Raw genomic sequence first — 14,606 nt, 5'->3', positions numbered from 1 at the left:
AGGTTATGCCTACAGCTGTTTAAAATTTACTTTTTGGTGCTGGAGGTGGAACCCAAGCTTCTACAGGCTGGGCTTGTGCTCTGCCCCGACGCAGCCCGGCCCGGGGTCTTTCCGAGGAAGCCTCGGCCTCCTGTGTTCCTCCGGAGGGTTTCTTTCTCGGCCCGGGGCCTGGGAATGTGTCTACCCCATTACACCTCTAAAAATCATTTTGAAAAATAATGTGCCCTCTTGCATAATTTTTAGTGATTGTCCAACACTTTGAAGACATTTGATCGCCAGATTTTGACAGTGCATGATATCCCTTCATGATATCCAGTTCGTCATATCCCTTGTTTAAAGGTTCTCAGTTGGGCCAGGGTTTAGCTCAGTGGCTCCGTGCCTGCCTTGCAAGTGTGAGGTTCTGAGTTCGATCCCTGGTACCAAAAATGAAATAAAATAAGGGGTTCTCAAGTGAGGGTCACTCCTCCCCTCCCCATACTGAACAGTGACCGGAGACATTTTCACTGATCACAGCAGTGTGAATGAGCACGCGTGCATGGGTGCAGTGTGTACACGCGTGTGCCAAGGCCAGACATGCTGCTCTGCATGCTGTCATGTACCAGACAGGAAACAACAAGCAGGAAGTCTCCAGCCCCAGAGGCTGCAGTACTGAGACTGTGAAACTTTGAATCTATGCAAAGGAATCTGAATTTCACAGGGATTTTTGCACTCATGTGTCTAAATGTAAAGAAATACATAAACTCTTCCAAATATTGTTCCTTTTTCTCCTTGAAATCATATTTTCATTCTCTTTTGCCCAATGAATTTTATCCTAAGGAATATATACATGCTCGAGAGCCTTATTAACTACCATCCAATTCTCAGGTACATACTATGTATGTAAATTGAAAAATTGTCCTCAAATATTCTGTGACTAGAAGGTTCTAGAGGTTAACATTTTCCTTCATTTTGATGTATCATTAGAAATTGATCAAAGCATCAGAGATACATTACATTTTACTGATGAGTTTTAAACACAGAGAAGGCTTTTGGTTGAACTTTTCTCTCTCTCACTTTTGGAGTACTAGGGATTGAATCCAGGGAGCGCTGAGCTCTATCTCCAGCCCTTCTAAATTTTATTTTGAGATAGAGTCTCGCTAAATTGCCCTGGCTGGCCTAGAACTTGTGATCCTCCTGCCTCAGCCTCCCCAATAGCAGGGATTACAGGCATGTGCTGGTATGCTCAGCCCCAAATGTGTCCGAAGGGGATGAACTGGGCTGGAGGCTTCAGGGAGCTGGTAAATAGTCTTTACTGAGGTGCAGTTCTCGTACTTGGGTGGGTCGAGAGCTGGGGAGGGAAGCAGAGAGCCTTCTGCTGTGAGTCATCCCCTCCAAACAGAGGTAGCAAAAGAGAATCAGCCCATTTTTCCATGGTGATTAATTTTGAGAAGAAAGCATATGGACACTGAGGAATTTGAAATGGATTTCCTTAAAACTCTGTGCCCACGCACCCTCTGGAAGGTCTTCTTGTTCCCGTGGAGGACTTTGTCTATCTGCTTGATTTGACTTGTGCTGGCTGTCTGGGTAACTAAGCAACTCCTTTCTTGTAAATGCTTCAGAAGGTTTTTGCACACTGCTAACACGTGTTAAAGAAAGCTAAGCCAGTGTATATTATAAATATTTGACAAGTCAAACAAGTAGAATTGCTCACAGGAGGCATAACCGTGGTGGAGGCTGGGTAGATAAACTCACAGTCGAGAGTTCTTGTTTTACAGTTGCTCTCGGTTCAGCCTTGTTCTCCATCCCCAGCAGCTGTGTGACTGGAGGCCAACAGTTGCCTGCTCTGACCCACAGCTTTCTCACCCATACTTAGGGACTAGAAGTAGACTGCTCTTTAGGTTGTGAGATTTAAATGCACTTAAGTACAATGCCCGCCATGCACAGTGTGCTCAACAAGTATTAGTTGTTATCTTTAAATATTGCAGAGGGCTGGGGGTATAGCTCAGTGGTAGAGATCTTACGCTCAGTCTCCAACACCACAAACAAAAACCAAAAACAAGCCAAAACACTGACATCTAGATATTATAGGGTGTACTTATTCAGGAACGAAGACCAGCAAGGTGCTGGAATAATGATTTAAGTCTCATTCCTTATCCCGTGGCTCTTTTGCGCACAAGGTCTCGCAGCCAGCCGCCCTGGTTGTATGAGCCTTCAGTCTTTGGTTTTCCCACTGAGTCTTGGAAACCCACGGCTTAGCCCAGCCATGTCTCCCCCAGCTTCACAAGGACAAATGTGAACTCTGAAAGAGTGCTGTCCGAAAAGGCGAAGCTCTGACTGTCTGAAGTTTTCTTTAGTAGTCTCAGAACACTGTCAAGAGCTGTGTGATGTTAGGTGGCCAACGTTTGGCTCCCTGGGGGGAGTCACCGGCCCGAAACATGTGTAAAGGCATTCCTCCAGGTAACAGCGCCAACCACCTCCATCCTTATATCGACCGCAGTCCTTCGGGGTTACACAGTTTTAATCCCACAGGAGTTGTCTCTTGACATTAAACTGTCCAAACAGTATTTATACCAGCGACTGCCCTGCAAGATCACTTAACCCTGCACAGCCGTTTAAAAGTAGTTAATGACAGAACCAGCAAGACTGGCTTCTTATGAATGATCGCACAAGTTCGACCTGTCCTGTCATGGTTTATGGAGGAAAGCAGTTTGTCCATACCCTGCGTCAGCCGGAGCAGGTAATTTGAAATGGAATGAGACAGTTTCTACAAGCAGATTGATTTGGGAATCTCGCCTGCTCTTCCCTTTGACCCTTGACAAGTTGACACTACAAAGATTGTGACTTTAAAAAATGATTGGGTGCAGATACATTTAGGTAAATGATTTACTGTGTGCTGTGCAGCAAGGCCAGAGCGTGCAGAGGGATGGTGTGAGGGGAGGTGATTGTAAACTTTAACAAGTCCTGCTTTATGCTTCTGTCTTCTTAATTATCCTTCCAGGTGAGTCTACCGCTAACCCTCCATCAAGCAGTTTAGACCCTTGGTGAGAGACCAGGCGCCTGATTTCCTGGTAAAGGCTCTAGGAGCTTCAAGACTGAGGTATATGGTATTTAGGGTAAACTTATTAAAAGTCACAGATTCCATTTGTCATTTTGGTTTTTTAAAAAAGCAGCTTATATATGAGGCTGTGAGGGCAAGAAATTGTATTCTGTTTCACTTATCTCTTCCCCCTCCGACTTCTCCTTTTTCTGCTCCTTAGGTTTGGTTTGTTTTGTTTTGTTTTTGAGACAGGGTCTCACTATGTAGTTGAGACTGACCTTGGAACTCACTGTGTAGCCCAGGCTGGTCTTGAACCCACACCGATCTTCCTGCCTCAGCCTTCCAAGTGCTGGGATTACAGGTGTGCACCACCACTCCTGGCTGCTCCTTAGTTTTTGTAAATACAAGAGGAAGCAATGTGATTAAAGGATGGTAAATGTGATTTTTTTGATAATCAAAAAGTTACCAAGAATACCTAACAAGAAAAGAAAATTTCAGCTATGCAGTATCACTTTTTTTCTTAATCCTTTTTAATCATATTTTAAAATTTTTTTAATGCAGTGCCGGGGATAGAATCTAGGGCTGAGCATGCCAGGCAGCCATTCTACTGCTGAGCTACACTCCCGGCCCTGAAGTTAGATTTCAAACCAAATAATACATAATATGGGAACCAATATTTTCCACATCAATTCTCTTCAGTTCTGGTATTGTTTATCTTAGACCTACGTTTTGTCCTGATTCATGAATACCATTTAAAAATTAACTGTCAGCCAGAACAATAATAAAAAGCCAGCTAAGAAAATCATTTTCAAAAGGCCTTTATATTATTTAGGACTTTATAAGATTTAGGCTAGGTTATTTACACAGATACTTTGGGATAGAATTATTGATTTCTTAATATTTGGATTCAAGCTGGTGTATCGCATGCTTTCGGATTTGTCTGAGGAAATATCTCCAGTGGGAGAGGCCTGTACGACTTGGGCCGCTCTCTGTAGATTTCCCTTTCCTCCCTATTCTAACCACTTTGTTTGAAATAGAATTTTGAAGATGCTCGTAAAAAATATAACAAATCCCCTACTGGTCTCTGTTTAAATTATTTACTACCCTTTTGAGCCACATCTTCATTGAACTATGTTAAAAGTATTTTGCTGAAATGCTTCTTTATGTTGTCCATCGAGTTTAATAGACGCGATGTTTAATAAGCTCTCTACCTGTGTGGAGAAACTGTTTGACCTCTATGCCCTACTACTGGTAGACATAGTATAAGATTGCTTTGTGAAATAAAGCTGTCGGTAACATCAACAAAATAAAAAATGATCGTGTTCCAATACTCTCTGCTGAGTACTATGACAGCGCTGAAATATGGAATAAAATTGAAAGTAGATTAGTTTTGGGTCTTAAGTCATGTTTTGACAAGGAATAAGAGAGGAGAACATATCTTTGAACTTTTAGTTTTAAAGTTTTTAATGAAAATATTTATCATTTTGTACGGTTCCTTCTTTCTTTATCACATCTAGGCTACAGAACCTTAAAACAATCCATTCTCTCATTGTAAGGGATATAAATACTGCTCTGTCTTTATATTAAACATCATAAAGGAGACCCACACAGGGAGAGACGGCGTGACACTTCCGAGTTAAGGAGTGGCATGCTAATAAAAAAGCTTATTGGAGAGGCTGGAAAATCAGTCGTTAATAAGCCACATATTTTTAGGGTATGTAAAAGCATGTAAATACAGCAGACAAGCAGACTGCTTCCGCTGTATTTTTTGTTCACCTTTTGGAATGGTTTGACTCTGAAGAGGAGGAATAAATATGTCAGTGGAGAAAGCCGTGCTTTCAGCCTACAGGAATCTGAAAATTGCCGGGACGCACAGATGGTGGAATTATCTCTTTCACTTCTTTGGTTACATATTAATCAGATGAAATCAGGACGAAGAAATGGCATGGATGGCCGGTGTAGAGCAGGGCGGAGGAGCGGTCCTCCGGGAGAGCTCTGACCGCGCAGGGAGGCTTCCCCTGTCTCCTGCGCAGGGCAGCGCTGACCCGGGACGAACTTGACCCCTCCGTTGTTTCCCTCTGGAACGCAGGATGCCGAGTCCCTCCGAGGTCACGGGGCTGCCCTTGCTTCTTGGGGCAGTGTCCGGGGACGCTTTGCAGGCCAGTGAGAGCTTCGGAGGATGGCTTCTTAGGAAGGCATCTCAGCTGACTTTTCCGTCTCAGATAAATGCCGATCACACGCTAGCATAGTTTACAATTTTGGCCCGGTTCTGAGATGCCGTTTTTAGCCACGGGAAGGGAAATCTTGTTGTCCCAGTCCCCCCACCCCCCACCCTGTCCCTAATACTGAGGATCAAATCCAAGGGCACGCTACCACTGGGCCACACTCCCACCCCCTTTTAAATATCCATTTTGAGACTGAGCCAGGCTTGGCTTGAGCGTTCCATCTTCCTGCCTCAGCCTCCTGAGTAGCTGGGATTTCAGCTGTGCAGCATCATGCTTGATCATGTTGCTCTAATCTTAAAATTTCCACATTTAGAAATATAAATTGCAAGGCAAAAATATCGGCCAAGGGTTCTTAAAAAAAAAAAAAAGGTTTCCATTCAATCTCTGAGACCTCTGGGATTTTTTTAAAGCTGTACAAAGGGAAGCATTTAAAAAATGTAGATGCATATGAAATTAAGCTGTCTCCTAGTCGTCGAGGTGTTTGCCAGAAGTGCAGGCGGAGTCCTGTGGCATCGGCCCTTAATTTCTTCCTCCACAGGGTTTTAACCTTGACTTTGCTAAGTAATTTCTTTAAACAGGACGATGAGTTACTGTGGCCATTAGGCTAGCGTCGTTTGTCATTGCCGACGTAGGCCTGTCCCCGGTGCACCGAGGGTGTGAGGTAACTATAGATATTAGTGACCCTCACCAAATTTATATGTGTGCTCTTCTCATGAATCTTTTGGTCAAATGTCAAACTCTAGGTCCATTCCATTGGTGAAAGAGCATTCCAGGAGTTTTTCTACCTTCAATAAACCAAGATATGTTAATGCTATTTTTACTTCAGTTATTTGGTTTAAGAAACTTGAATGAGAACCTTCATGTCAATGAATTTTAGGGTTGACCGTATGGTTGGTGGTGATTAAACTGAAATAGCTTCATTTTAAAACTCATGGGCTCCTAAACTATGACATCAGTCCGTACTATTGAACTAAACGAATGAGGAAGATTAGGTGAATTTTATTTCTCACTCGGGCTGTTACTTTTTCATTTGTCTATTTATGCATTTGGTTATTCTTTGAAAAATTCAATTTGTTAGACAAAGATTGCCTAGAGAAATATGTTCCAGTAAGTTCCTTAGCCTTTTCTGTTTGCCTGTTGGTTTGTTTGTTTGTATCTCGAGACAGGATCTTGGTATATAGCCCAGGCTGGCCTTGAATTTACCATCCTCCTACCTCAGCCTTTTGACCGCTGAGATGAAGGCATGCACCACCAGGCCCTGCTGAGGTCCTTTTTCATAAGCTCTTAGGGAAAACATGAATATAAAAAGTTGGGCCAGGCCCGCCAGTGAAGAGAGGGACTGTCACTGGAGAAGGCTAGGCAAAAGCACGGTGGTGATCTTCGAGAACCTGCTACGTTTGACGCCCAGGATGGAGGTGAGCATTCTGGGCTGGGAAGGGGACCAAGAGTGCTGTAGAGGGGACACCTGCCCTGGGCTGTGCCCCCTGGGGCAGGAGTGCCAATGCATCCGGTCACCTGCAGCCAGGGTGGAGGCTGCCTCAGGACGGCGGCCACGCTGCAATTGAGTTTTGAGGAACTGCTCTCTCATCATTGGTGTCGCCGTGATCCCTCCACGTAGAAACAGTGGGACACTTGAGAGCTCTAGTGAAGGTGGCCACATGATTGCAATGAAAATAAGTTAGAATTTTAAAAAATGGTGAGCAACCACATACACTGGCTTAGACGAGTCCTCAGTGGGGCCCTAAACTTAATATTTTTCAGAGTTCAGGGTAAGAACTGGAGATTTAATACCCCTGTGGTCTTAGAGGCTTTTTATTTATTTGAGGATCCTTTAAAATCACTGTTAAAGTCAAAGGATGGGGATGACGGTGGTGACCACACACACGTCCACTGGGTGCCTGCTAGTGTTCGGCATGGCTTGCACTTGTCAGCTCGCCCAGACCTCACGGTGGCGACTCTCTAAGGTGTGTAGAATTGCTACCCTCGGAGAAACTGAGGCACAGAGACATTGCACCATGTGCCAGCGGTCACTAAGCGAGTGGTGCGGTGGGATTCACAGCCAGGAACCTGGCGTCAGGGTCTACGGCTCTTGGAAAGCATGGCCAGAAGCACTGTTTGGTCCATTCATCCATCGGCCTCATCAGCAAACCAAGCAGCAGTGCACCCCCGTGGTGTCTGCTCTGCGGTGCTCTGGCCTAGCCTGGCCTAGCCGTGGATGTGACCGTCGTGAACCTTACAGATGGGGGGCTCTGATATTAACCTAGTATGAAGTGTGATCAAAATATGACAAGTGTCCAAAGCATTTTATTATAGTAAAAGACACATTGCGCTCAGTGCCCCTCAAAATACTCTCCCTTGCTTTGAATACACTCAACCCCATCATTCTTGTTACTTTTTGTTTGTTTGTTTGTTTTTTGAGACAGGATCTCACTATGTAGTTGAGACTGACCTGGAGCTCACTTTGTAGCGCAGGCTGGTCTCGAACTCACAGTGATCCTCCTGCCTCAGCCTCCCGAGTACTGGGATTACAGGCGTGCGCCACCATGCCGGCTCTTACTACTTTTTGAAGAAGTTCTGCAAGTCCTCTTTTGTGCTTTTTTTTTTTTTTTTGAGGTGTGGTCAAAAATACAGTGAATGTGGCTGCCAGTGGCATCCAGTGGGAAGGCAGACTCATAAAAAATGTGATGGTGTCCTTGTCCCACCTTATTCATTGCATCTGGTACATTCCTCAAAGTCAAAATGACCATAAAGGGTAAATTTTTGTTGTTGTTGTTTTTGATACCAGGGATTGAATTTGGGACCTTGAGCTTGTGAGGCAGGTGGCGGCAGCACTGAGCTAAAGCCCCAGCCAGAAGGGTGTGAATATTTTGATCGATTCACGAAATGCAAGCAGCCAGGATAGCACAGTTAAAGACACTCACAATAGAGGACGTCCAGAACTGCTTCAGAAAGTGGCAAGAAAAAGGGCTAAGTGTGTTCCACTGTATTTTGAGAGAGATTAAGGGCAAATGCATCTTTTACTGCAATACAAATTTAAAAAAATTAAATATTAGCCATAGTTTTGATCTGACTTCCTACTAGCATAATCAATTATAAAATTGCAACGGACAGGTCACAACAAGCTGGGGATGGTGGTCACCTGAACTGCATAGTGAGACCCTGTTTCCAAGAGAAAAAGTCACAACAGGGGAATTTGGAGGAAACTTTCTGAAAAAAATGTGCTCAAGGGGACATGAGAGGTGGGTAGGTTGATCAGCAGATGGGAACAGAACAGGTTCTTTCCAGCCCTGGGGTGAGGGTTTTCTGCGGGAGAGGGAGGCTTTAGTATCGCTTCACTTGTCTTTTGAGGACCTGGGGAGTGAACCTGAGATGGGTGTGGGAGAGGGACTGGGACCACGGCGGGAGCTCGGGGAAGACATGACTTAGCTTAAGCCGGGGTGGGTTCGCAGGCGTGAGGTGAGATGGACCAGTTTGGGGCCACTTGGGACCCAGAAGCAGCAAACCTTGGTGATGGACTGGGTAGAGGAAGGTGAACCGAAGTTTCTGGAGTTTTAGATTCTGATGGCGGTTCTGTCCCCTGTGGTGAGGACACTGAGTGAAGACCGCTGTGGTGGGTTTGTTCCGGACAGCTTGAGTTTGAAATCATTGCTTTAGTACTGCAAAGCATAAAGTTGAAATGTGAATATCCTTCCATGAAATGCTACAAGAATTGAAGAGCCAGGAGAGTTAGAACCGTTGCCATGTTGAACACCCACTGTTCTCCGATAAAACTCAGTTTTCTATGAATGTGTTCATTTTATTCCCTGTGTAATACCACTTCCTGCTTGTGAACAAAGGTATTTAAAAATCATGGCTTGGAACAAAGCCTGTTCCTAAAGAATGGACTGCTTTATGGTGAGTATAATTGTTTCTACACTGTCTTATAGACTGACTTGTGTAAGCCGTCATTAATTCTTTGTATAATTAATGTATAAAATGCAGAGTTCCTATTAATGGAAAAGTAAACCCAAGCAATGCACGGATAATATCAATAATATGCATTTGTAATTACATACTGTGGGCGACTGTAAAAGCTACATTTTATTACTTTAATAAAACGTAAAACCTCCTGAAGCAACTCAGGGCCGGGCAGCGGCCACACTATTAGGCCTCCCGGCTTCCACAGCCAGGAATCAGGCAGATTATCACGAGCTGGAAAGGACATCCCAGTGTGTGGGGAATCCTTCTCCCTCATACAATCATGATGTACTTCTCAAGACGAAGTGCTGTGTGTTGCTAGAATAACCCACTGAGAGTTAGGAGAGTACCAGCAAAGATAGAAACGGTGAGGACAAAAACCATGATGAGAGACTGTCTTGTTCCTACAAGCAGACGAAGGGACCAGGCCGTCGCTGTGTGTTGCCTCTCCCTGAGCAGGCAGCAGGCACTCGGGGGACATCCGCAGGGAGCGCTGATTTCACGAAGGGGAAGTGGGTCCGGCCCCAGGTGTCGCTAGGCTAATGCTGTGGTCGCACTGACAGGCCAAGGGACCAGCATGCCGGACAGACGCGACCCATCAGTAGTTCCTCAGACGGCTGCCAACCACGCCATTAGGAAGGGAGTGGGGGCAGATGCATTTCTCAGTCACTGCAAGGGCTCAGCCAGTCCTTCTCCCCTAGGTAGGACAGGCTCCGTTTGGGGGTGGGGAGGAAGGCCCCCAGATTCCAGAGCACTGGGATGTGTTCCAAACATCTTAGGGGCAGCTGACAGCAGTGAGCAACCCGTGCTGGAAAAATATTCCCAGAAACACGGAAGACATTTCTACAAGCTCAATAAATAAACAAACGGCGGGCTCCAGCGCTGTCACCTGCCGAAACTCAGCCCAGGGCGGATCTCAGATGTCAACAGCAGAGGTGTCAAAAGCATAATGTTTCTCTTGGAAATGCCGCCCAGAATTCCCAGAGAGCCTTTCCCGTTGATTAGCTCTGAAGTGAAATCCAAATCTTCCCGGCTGCTGGGGAAAAGGGTTAAGAACCTCCCATCTAAGAACTACCAGTTTTGAACCGAAAATCATTTGATGTCAAGAATTTTCTTCTGAAAATTCTCGCATTCGAGTCATCCTCCCAGGAAGCCCCCTTTTTTCTGTTTTATAGAATTTTTGTCACAGTACAAAAAATCAGGTTGTGAGGGGTGATTCCTGTCTAGAAAGCAGGTATTCCAGTAGATTTCAGCTTGCCCACATTTGTCTACCAAGTTGCGTCGATGTTATTTTTTTCTGGGGAGAGGGTTCAGCCTTTTGTAATATTTTCCCCAGGAGTCTGTGATCTTATTTCCCCCATTTAAGAAGCATTTACGGACCACCCCCCCGCCTTTTACCCCAGGGAAATAAAATACACATTAAACCCAGTTCTCCTTTCCGCTCCTTGTGATGTATTTCCTCACAAGGCCGACAGGTGGCAGCATGAACACCTACCTCCAGCAGCCCCATTTTCCTGGCCTTGCATAATTTTGCTGGTAAAATTGAATGCCCTGAGGTCGGGGTTGGCTTGGATAGGCTTTGGACACAGTGTCCCATCAAACTGCCCTAAAATCGGTGTGGAGCAGTGGAGTGAGATCGCGTGAGCGGTGCTGGGACTTTCTGGTCCCCAAAATGGCAAAACACTTGATTTACTTTTGTCAGGGACTTAAAGTACCTAGAACAGAAAAGCAGAGAGGTTGACAACCGGTTGGGTTAAAAGCTCACACAGTGCAAAATCGAGTGTGATTTCCTGAAGTGTGTTTGGTACTTTGCTACATAGCGTCACTGTCTGAACAGTGTCTAAACTACCTTAAGAAAGTACTTATTTTGAATAGAAATATACTTTAGTTTTCCTGGAACCAACAGCCCAAAACTGAGCTCTCTGACTTCTGCTCCTACGAGGACTGAATGTAACAGGAAAGGAGGAAGTTGTTTTACACGTGTGGATTCTGAGCGTGTTAAGAATTCTGACAATTAGGTATCACTTTCGTTTTCTGTGAAGCTGTGTGAACCACAGTTAGATGTCTGCCCACTGGCTAATTTTTTTCCTCTGTAAACGCATCTCGCCAGTTCAAATATCAGCATTTTAGATAGCAGACGCTGGGTCTTACTCTGGCTGATGACGATGACGTTTTTCAGACTAGATTTATTTGTCGAGCGGAAAATACTGTGTGATACTAGTAATTGTTAGTAGTGAAGTTAAGCCTGGATTTGAACGTTAAACAAGACAAACATCAGATCTTAAGGAAACAGTTACTCGGTGGACTTTGCTGAGATATATTTTGCCTGTCATTTCTTTCCTTTGAAACGTTCCCATAAAATTCTCAATTATGAGGTCGCCAGGAAGTAGACATACCCACTTTCACAGGTGCAGCCTCTTCTGTGTGGGAGAAGACAGAAAGGACCTCGTGAGATTTGACGAATATCAACAGAAACGATGCAAATTTTGTGGGTAGAATAGAATTTGAGGCCGATTTGTCAGCCCGTTTTGGATCATTTTTCACAGTCCGGTTCAGACTCTGAGGCTCCCTTGAAGTGTAAAATAATCTCCTGGGTGAAAAATAGGAACGAAATGTTTGCATTACGAGTCCAGCTTCTCTCAGATAATAAGTAACTTAGCAGGACCATCAATTATCAATTAATCAATCAGTTTGTGTTTGGGGAGATATATTCTGCCTGGTCCTCCACTAGGAGCACTGTGAGGGGAATTTAATCTCTGGTGCCCTGGTTGTGCCTGTGTGACTTCCAAGCCTTGCTGTGCGGAGCGCGGCGCGTGTGCGTGGCGCGTCCCGGGTGGGCTGGATCGCCGCAACGCGGCAGGTGCATCCTGTGAAAACCGCCCACTTTCTGAGACTTCTCTGACCGAGGACGCTGTGCAGCCACGTTCCTTGAGCCACTGCCCTTGTCCTGTTAGTGCAGGTGCTCAACACAGCCCGGCTCCTTCCATAAAATGTTTTCACTGAATAAAAGTTAGTCCACATGAGCCACGGTTTGAACAGCCCTTGTGTGACTGTCTCGTTCTCCAGGGTGATATTTGTTTGCATTTCTTCTCCTTTCTGTTAGCTCTGCAACCAGGGAAAGAAAATACACAGAAGTCTTGTCGACCGTGCAGATTTTCTGGCTGTTTTGAGCCTGTTGGCTGGGTCTTCTGGGGGCAAATGTGGGACCCAAAAGATAGTGTGGGCTTGGCCTGGCGGCCCTGTGTCCTGAGTGCTGAATTCTCTTTCAAGAACACTGCAGGCATCTGTACCCCAGGGACTGTTTTTAAATGCCCCAGGTGTGCCGGGGACACAGGGAGTCTGACTCAACAAAAGTGGAATGCACCGCACTTTGGTTTATACTTTTTCCATGGGGAAAAAAGAGATATTCGGGAACCTTTTTTTTCACTGTAGTTTCAGGACTCTGACAGGGTGTCCACATGACTGGTCACTTAGAGCAAAAATAAATAAAGAAAGAAAGAAAGAAAGAAAGAAAGAAAGAAAGAAAGAAAGAAAGAAAGAATAAAAAAACCAACCAAAAAGCAATTAAAAGTAGCTTCTTTTTCTACCCAAATTCTCTTATGCTGCCTCTTGACACCTCAGTTGTATTTGACCTAAAATTCCCTGTACTAAGTACATGTATTAGATGGTTTACATCACTGATTCTCAGGGTGTAATCTCAGAAGTGTAAGGTCCACAACATATTAGTAAGTCTTGTTAGGAAAAGTTTCCCCATGCAGGTAAATTTGGAAAATGCTGGCCTAACCCAATTGCAGCGTCTCTCTGCTTGTTTCTGTCTCTGTCTCTGTGTCTCTGGTGCTGCAGATCAAACCCAGAAACCAATAGGGTGTTTTTTCCCTTTCTTTCTCCCTTTTATTTATTTTGAGGCAAGGTCTCACTGTGGAGTTCACGAGTGACGGGGCCCTGCCATGCGGTGCCCCAGTGCCAGCCGACGCACCTGTCAGCGCTGTCAGAGAGAGGCCAAGTCCACAGCCACTGGGCCCTGCAGCGAGGCCAGGACCCCGCATCTGAAACAAAGATAGCAGCTTCTTCCTGCTTCCTGGTGCGTGGCTCTGCCCTGCAGACTGGGCCTGCTGTGGGGTCCGGTTAGGAGGTCGCCAGCAGGATTACCCAGAAAACCCAGGAACGTCCAAGTGGTTCAGACTTCTTACTGATGAAGGTAACAGCACCAGGCAACAGGCCCTAACCCTGAACCCCTGGGGCCTGGGCTGCAGGAGGCCTGGCTGGCACTTCGAGCAACCTCGGCCACTCCCCCAGGGCCCTTCTCTGCAAGACTGTCGGAAACCCTCGAGGCAGGGTCTGTAGACTAGACGAGGGGAAGCCTGACTTCAGCCTCCTTTGCAGACAGCCCAGCCCTGCTCACCGTCCCATGGCCAGGACAGCTGTTCTTTGAAGATGGACACAGAAGTCTCACTAGCAATGGCAGTGCCAACCGAACTGGGCACCTAATGGATTTCTACGAGTCAGACTGGATTCTCTTATGGCAGGAGGATGTCAAATAAGTGTGTTCATTTCTCGGCTTCCTTTTGCAAGTGCAGCCCACAAGGGAGCCCACACCTACTCCCAGGATGCTGCAGAGCCCACCTCGGGATTCTCCCAATATTAACTGCTTTAACCTCTGGTGGCTTCTCGGTTTCACTGGTGGGAAGATGCAGGCAGTATGGGGTGTGTGGTGGGGGGGCCAGGGTTTGGAGGAAGCAAACCTAAGATGTTAATTAGCAGTTGGGCGGGCTCTCGAGGCACTTTACAGACAGGAACACAGCCTACGTGTAAACTCCGAGGGCCAGACGTCGCTGTCTGGGTGTGCTTTTTATTCGGAATATGCACTGTGGTGTCGTTTTGGGTATTAAATAAATCCTTGAGAAGGTGTTTGGGAAAAGTTTGATAATAGAGAAAAGAGAACTTCACCTGTCTCTGTCCCACCGTATTCTTTTCTGCATTTTACAGGCTTTCACGTATTTCAAGGAAAACTGTTGATTTGTAACAGGAACAAAGGGTGGTCCGGCGTGAGAGAAGCGTTGCTGGACTGAAAGAGGAAGGGCCACTCTCGAGCTGTCAGTGAGTCCTTCCCGTGTGTCACGTCGCGGGCTGGGCTACATGGCCTTTCCACGTCCCGGAGGCGCTGACTGCAGAGAGGACTTTAAGATTGTGGGGTCTCTGCAACCTGCCTTTGAGAGTAGCCCTCCTCCATTGGGTGACTCTGACTGAGTTTGGACCATGGAGTCCCTCTGAGTCTGCCGGGCCAAAGAAAGTGATTCACAGAGCCAGCAGCCTGGGCTTGCTGACTTCAGGAAGGCTCCCTCCCAGGAGATGGCCCCCGGGAGCCGTAGCGGTGATGTTCCATCTGGTAAAGGTGTCACTGAGGTTCA

The 14,606-nt window shown here is 46.0% G+C and overlaps 1 long non-coding RNA gene across 2 annotated transcripts; it reads left to right on the top strand.

The window, feature by feature from the left end:
• Window positions 1-2,899: 2,899 nt before the first annotated feature.
• LOC104869988 lies at window positions 2,900-13,815 on the top strand. Of its 2 annotated transcripts, none has more exons than XR_782422.1 (3): window positions 2,900-2,977; window positions 13,104-13,396; window positions 13,582-13,815. It is a non-coding gene; the product is annotated as an uncharacterized LOC104869988 (long non-coding RNA). The 2 variants fall into 2 exon arrangements; XR_782421.1 differs by having other exon boundaries at window positions 2,901-2,977; window positions 13,109-13,396.
• The last annotated feature ends 791 nt before the right edge of the window (window positions 13,816-14,606 follow it).

Source organism: Fukomys damarensis, unplaced genomic scaffold (assembly GCF_012274545.1).
Source record: "Fukomys damarensis isolate Sample0158 unplaced genomic scaffold, DMR_v1.0_HiC HiC_scaffold_11, whole genome shotgun sequence".
NCBI lineage: Eukaryota > Metazoa > Chordata > Mammalia > Rodentia > Bathyergidae > Fukomys > Fukomys damarensis.
The sequence above is the reverse complement of the archived record's forward strand: the minus strand, read 5'-3'. Positions and strand labels throughout refer to the sequence as shown.